Source organism: Tinamus guttatus, unplaced genomic scaffold, assembly GCF_059628265.1.
Source record: "Tinamus guttatus ecotype Peru unplaced genomic scaffold, ASM5962826v1 Tinamus_guttatus_pri_ptg000657l, whole genome shotgun sequence".
NCBI classification, from domain to species: Eukaryota; Metazoa; Chordata; class Aves; order Tinamiformes; family Tinamidae; genus Tinamus; species Tinamus guttatus.
Genome location: NW_028289191.1, coordinates 430,261 through 437,431, shown reverse-complemented (window position 1 = coordinate 437,431; position 7,171 = coordinate 430,261).

Genomic DNA, 7,171 nt, shown 5'->3' with positions numbered 1-7,171 from the left:
ATCACACTATTACGCACTTCATCACCTTCTCCACCCCCATCATTCGATCTAATGTTTTAAAGGGAAAGGAAATTACTTGTCTTCAGTGCCAGCACTTGACACTTTTATGGGTCATTTGTAATGAAGCTATTCTTTGGTTTTAATGGAGACCTTGATTTGGACCAGTGTGAATAATTGTCAAAAGGTGATTAATTAAATAATCACCACCACCCTGTAAAATGGATCAACATATTACATTACACTGATCCAAAAGTTATTTTATTCCCGCATTAGACTTCAAATTCTATGCATTTAAACAAGCCTTAAACTGAGCCATATAATTTACTACACATTAATTATACATATATTGTGGCTAAAGTAAGAAAAAGTGTTTTACACCTCTTTTTAACTCTGTATAATATGTTGCCAAGGCTTATAACAACAAAAGATCATTCTAGGGATTTTATATATATACATAAAATAACAAATATTATTTAGATAAAAAAGATTTTTGTGTTTTAAAAATGCATATTTTTGGCTGAGGAATGTATTTTTAAAAGTTTTTCCACATTTAGTTATGTAAGAACAAGAGACAAGCATATGTTCAATGGCCCAGACAGAGGATGGATGGTTATGTACTGTTAAATCATGAAATATTATTCTTTAGTTTAGACAGTCCTATACAGGTTCATGCACTGCTAACTCTCTCAAGTCATAAACTTTGTTAGAGTCATATAGCCTTTGTTATAGTTTATTGCTTTCGGTTGCTTCTAGAGAGCTGTAATACTACTAACAATGCTATTCATAATTTGTTCATGGTCTCTATAAAGAAAATGTAAGGATTCTGATCCACATTTTCAAGACTAAATAAGATAATGCAATAGTTTGGCTGCTGAACCTTCACAGAAGAAATTAAGCTTAAAAATGCTACTGTTTAAGGTATGAAAAGATACCAGATGAAACACATTTGTAGTCATTGTGAGAAAAACTGGAGAGAGAATTCTTTTTCAAGCAACATTTTTGCACTTGTTCCAGTGTCTACAAAATACGTCAATAGACTGACAACAGAGTCACATTTCAGACAAACATTAAATAGCACCAACATGTTAAATGATGATAGAAAATGCAATACTTCACAGAAATATGTAGGTGTCTGTCATACACAAAAGGCAAATCCTGTTTTGAACTATGAAGACTATTTAAAGGTTTAGTGTACACCTTGGATTCCTGCTGCCTACAAGTACAGAGACCTAAATCCACTGCATGCTGGGACTAACTGATCAAAGCAGTAGTTAAATCTATCCATGGAAAATCTAAGTAGTCTATGGAGGCAACTCTTTGAATGCAGATTAGTGATTTCATTGAAGTAGTCAATCAAGTGCTTTTTTCTGGTTGTTAAAATGTCACTGAGTGAACACACTAGATAAAAAAATGATGAGCAAAAAATAATATTTCGTCTTGAACAAACTTGCTATTTGTAGACTAGATCATATGAATCTGCTTCAGTCAAGATCATTTCTGAGGTAGCTACAGGAATGAATCCCACAAAGGGACTAAGTTTAATCATCCAATCCCAGATTGTATTGATTTTGGAACTACTTGCAATGACTATATAAATAAGCCATTTCTTTGCAACTGTATCTGGAGTCGGTCATGAACCCAAAACCTTCACAACCTGGTCCAAAGTGAATTATGCCCTGCAGAAATAAATTAATAAAACTAACACAGCTAGGCTTCTCTACCAACTTATTTTCACATTTCAAGAGCTTAAAAATATAAAATCAATAATCATTTAGTCATAAGGGTAAATGAAGCGACATAACATCAAAGTATACCCTTTAGCCATTCAAGTCATTCGAGGTAATTTATCTCATCAAAAGGCACTAGTAATAATCCTTTCCACTCTGAGACAAGCCGCCACACAGCTGCTGTATTATCCTAGAGTAAACAAGTTTGGAGAAAATATTAAAAATCAATATCTGTTTCCTTCTATCAGGCCAGATGGCATCCATCATATATCTGCTTTTGTAAAGAGTTTTTTAGGTTTAGCAGTCAGAGTGTGAAAGACAACTGCATTAACAATACTCAGACCAGTTTAATGGAAATTGACAGCTGGATTTCCTTAAATGTACAATATTGAGGCAACTGAACAGTTTGCTAAAATTAAACAGATATGGAAAACAATCCATTACATTAATGTGCTATCTAAAGGAAGATTTGACTAATATTAGACACTCAAAATAGTAACATTAACTTCACAGAATCCATAACAACACAAACATAAAAGGCTTGCAATTGTCATTTTTTGCATTCCTGTGGTTCTCATGCCATAAAACACAGCAATCACCTCTCCTTTGAGGGTCTGCCATGCAGACCTATTGCTGTCAGGCAGTACATACAGAAAAGTTTTGAAAAAAGGAACCTGATTACAACATCCTGAACACAATAGTTACAATTCTCAGATTTTGTAGCAGCTGTTCAAATCATGACTGCATTGAAAAACAAAAAAACTGGAAGTTCATTTCAGTCCTTTACATACAGCTTTCATTTTGAATACTTATGTGCCTCTACTGATTGCACCAGAAAGCAGACAATTATTCATCCCACACCACAAACAATGGCCTCAAAGTGAAGATGATTGCCTTAAAGACTGTCATATTACTTTTCCTATGCCCTGGCAAGGACTCTTTTCCTAAGTAAAGTAGAAATTGGTTATGAGATTTGCTTTCCTAAACCTGTAGACTGGAAAGTGTCATGCTGGACAGGGGCTCTTAAACACTTCCGATTTAGACTACACCAGCTCTTTTTGCTAATGTGTGGACTACTCTGTTTAATCATCCTCTTTTGTTGACTCCATTTCATTTAAATTTTCCGTAATTTCTTAAATTTAAATTTTGCTGTACTCCTTGGGTGCACACAGAATGTGGGACTTCTACCCCTGCATTTCAAATGTGAAAGAACAGGTATAGCCCCTTCAATGTTCCAGCTGACATCACTTCACATAGCTTTTCTACAGATTTGAAAATCTCTCTTCAAACAGAAACATTGCTGTGAGCTTCCTCACAGCATAGCTAATCACCACACCATTATACAGCTTGATGCCAACTCAGTTTCAAGTTTTGAAGCCATAGGAGTCTAGGCCTCTTCTGGCTCACACATGACAGAGATATTTATGTGTTGAGGGGGTTTCAATTAATCACTGACTGTAGTATAACTTACTTGTGACATTATATGTCAAATTTCATCAAAAACGTATGCTCTTTAATCAATCCATCATTTATTCTCAGTCATCTGTATTTTCCCAAAGTCGATGCACATTCATTTCTCTGTGTCGGAGAATAACTCAGACATCACTATGGTATTCTTCCTTATGCCTGTATATTCCCAGAGTATAATAACTTACTGCGTTGCCAAATCTGTGGCCAGGAGCACATGAATTATTTGTTTAGCTTTTTTTTTTTTTTTTGTAGTTCCATATTTGGTACTAATAAGATAATTTGCATATTTTCAATTCAGTTACACAAAGTCAAAAACATATGTTGATAAGGTAACATATCTGCTCTCAGGAAATCCTGAGGAACGACACAGCCTTTGCAGCAGTTCTCAATCTTGGCTGGAATAAAAAGTTGAATACTTTGAGTGCTGGGAGAAGTGTTTGTGAACTAAACACTGGCAAGGGTCCAGCGCTAGGTTTCATAAAGAACAGGTACATCTATTGGAACAGATGCTGGCCTCCAAATCTCTCTCTGGCACTGTCTTCCAGTGCCAGAGTTGCTGTTTCTTCCCTCGCATATAGTAGATGAGTAGTTAAAGGGCAGAATGATCATTTGCCTGATTGCTTGAAGGAGTGACTGGCACTCACAGATTGGGGCTATGGTAAATCTTGATTTTAGGTCAACAGTGTAAACTCTTCCAAAGATAGAACAGAGAGGTCCTTTATCCAAAGGTTTCACTATACAAATTTCAGTGGTCTTATCTGACTATGAAACTGAAGCCCCACATCTGCCTGACAGAAACAGTAACTATCATCTGTCCTCTAATCTGAAAGATGTATGTCATAGCTTAATTTATCTGCAGGAATTTACAGCAGGCTATGAAGTAAGAGTGCATCATCCTAGAGATATGAGACCTAGAGGCCTTCCAGGTGAGTCTGGCTTTGGGGATTCTTCTCCCACTCCCATGCCAGCTTCCTTCTTTCTCTAAAAGTTTTTTCATTCTGATCCTGTTGTTGACATTCCCTGTAGATGCAGCACATACAACTTCATAGCAAAATACCAAAGTTTACTAGCATAGTAAGTTTCAGTTAGTAGCTGAGCTGGAGGGTAAAGTGTGACATGATAACATTTTCCAGTGAAATTACACCTACAAAGAGAGTTGGATCAGAGAAACATAAATATGTGGGAGGAGAGAATAAGCTGAAAGAAGGACCTGAAGACAAAAAAGTCTTGATCATGTGAAGAAGCCTAAGCAGAGATTGGCAAGATGAAGGAGGCATCTAGTATACATGCAGATATATTTATGGGAACAGGATCTAGTGAGATGTTTGGAAAGATATTTACTCTCTAGTATCCAGGTGTTTTGAAATGGTGTTTCTCATGCATTTACAGGCTCATATTTACAAAGCTGTATCAATAACTTCTGTCACATAAAAAATATGCAGTATGAATGACCGATTGTGGCAGAAAGGTCATTTGAATTTTTCCCTCCTGCAGATCTTCTATGCGATAGGATGGTTACATTGAAAGTAATTACCTAATAGATCATTTAAATAATAAAGGCACTGAGACAAGCATGCTGGTTATTTCTTCCTAAAAGGTATAATCATTTTACTGTGCTATACTTTGTCAATACTAAAGGCAAGAAAGTAAGATTTTTATTAAGTGTTATAATTAGAAAATAAAATGCCTATTTTATTTGTTCTAAATAATGTTGTTATTGATATTATCACTTAATGGTAGACAAATAAATGTAATTACTCCAATGAGTATTGGCAGTATTATACAGTTTCTTGGGTGAAGACAGAAGTTTGGACAAAGTTTCATGAAATGAGGTTCTTTAATATTTTCATGATTCTTACATATTTTGTCTTTGTTAATAGCACTAGTAACTCACATGGCCATGACCGATATCTTAACTTAAAATTGCTTCTAGTTGTTCACTCTAGAGAGCATAAAGTCTTGACTTACGATAGCATCCTGCAAATGAATATCTATACTTCAAATGCTTGCTTTACAAAAAATGTATTCCTTGCTTTTGATGCCAAGTTGAGGCTATGTGAAAAGATGTTGCAAATCAGAGATCTTTGAACAAAGCGTATGAAATCTACTAGAGTCAGCTACTATAACACATTACATTTACAGTGAAGACCATTGACATTTCATCCATTTTGATTAATGTGGATTTAAGTACAGATTCCTGGTTCACCTGAAGTTCAGAAAGTGAAGACGTATCATCCAGTTTTGATGGGAAAAAAAATCTACACAGTTAGAATATCATGCAGATTCATAAATGTGTAAGACATGGTGTTCCGGATAGGCTTGGGAATCGGCAATAATCAGCCAGAACGAGATGACTACATCGAGCATTTATTCAGGTGAAAGCACATTAAAGCACATTAATGGATAACTACTCACAAGGTGATACCTGCCGATCTGGACCCGAACATCCTCTTGAGCTGGCAGAGCAGAGAGAGAGAGTTTCTGACCAGCTCCCACGGAGACAGCCTAGGCCTCAAAGTCAGGCGTTTCTCTTCCCCCTGCTCTCTCCACACTGTCCTCTCTATGCCTGGTGCATCCTGGCACATAGGGTCAGTATGACCCAGGAGGCAGCCCGGGGGGCGGATGACCTCCGCCTCTAGTTGCACAACTCTCCTTCGGGGTGCGCAGTCGCGCACACCAGTCCCAGCCCTCAATTCGAGGGTCCTGCTTTCCGCCTCTTCTTCCTCATTTCCAGGTGTTTGACCTCCAAAGCTAGTTTGGAGGACGTCTGTGGTTAAGTTGGCTACAAGCCCAGCCGAGCGTCTGGCTTGAACAGGTTTCCAGGGGTGGCTGCCTGTGAGCCGGGCTGAGCAGCTGCATCCGTGCTCCTTATCACTCAGCCTAGGCAGGCAAGCATCTTCTTTCCCAAGGTCTGGCCTCTTCTTCTCACAGGAGATTTTTATGACTCTACAGATCACAGAAATCTGCACATCTCCAATACATGCCGCCCCGTGATCTGTAGAGATCATAAACAATCATAAAGGTTCTCACCTCCTATACATACCACTCCGCGATCTGTAGAGGTCAATCTATCATAGCCAAGCACTCGAACAGATAATGTTTTCATAGCAGTTTCAACCATGCCTCGTGTCAGCATCACTATGCAAGGGATACAGCATATGATAATATTGGAAAGAGAAATAACAGCGCTAGCAACAGTTTCTGTAGCCATGGCCAACCCCACGTCCATCATCCGAATGGAGTCCATTCACCATCCATTCTCAATTGATGAGTCAGGTCCTGTAACGTCCGGACCTAGGCATGCATAGATGTGGTATGATCGGTTAGAGTCACACAGCACATGCCCCTGCCTTCTCACATCTGCGGTCATGCATAAGCAGAAGCATAGCCATTGCAGCAACACTGTGTGCCGAGCCGAATCTACATCTACTAACAATGATGGCAAAGCTGTCATTGTAGCACTGCAGGATTTTGCTAGCCAGCATCCTGGTCTGCGTAGCGTGGTCAGTGCTTGTGTGGCAGTGATCCCTGGAGCAATGACATTCTTACATCTCTCCCTCTCTCTCTTTTTTTTTTTTTTTTTTTTTTTTGAAACCTGGCCCCTAAAATAGTAAGCCGCCCTACTGTGCAGGGTGGCGTAAGGAGTCCAATGGGCCTGCATGCAGCAGAGTTAGCATAAGCAATTTTTCAGGCAAGTTCTGTGGTTCTATGCACAAGTTAATTACGCTAACTGTCACTCATGCCAGTAGCAGGCCGCTTGACCTACATTTGCCTCCTACATGGCCCTCAGAGAAAGAGGTGGCCATCACTCACATCAAGGTCTGGCATGGCATGTGTCCCCACTGCTCAACGCCTAATGGGTTGCAGCCAACAGCGGAGCTCGAGGTTCTTCTTGGTGGCGAAAACAGAGGCCAACCCAGTCTTGCCCTTGACTATGGTAGGAGGCGCTTAGACTTCAGCTGGTCATCAAGGTA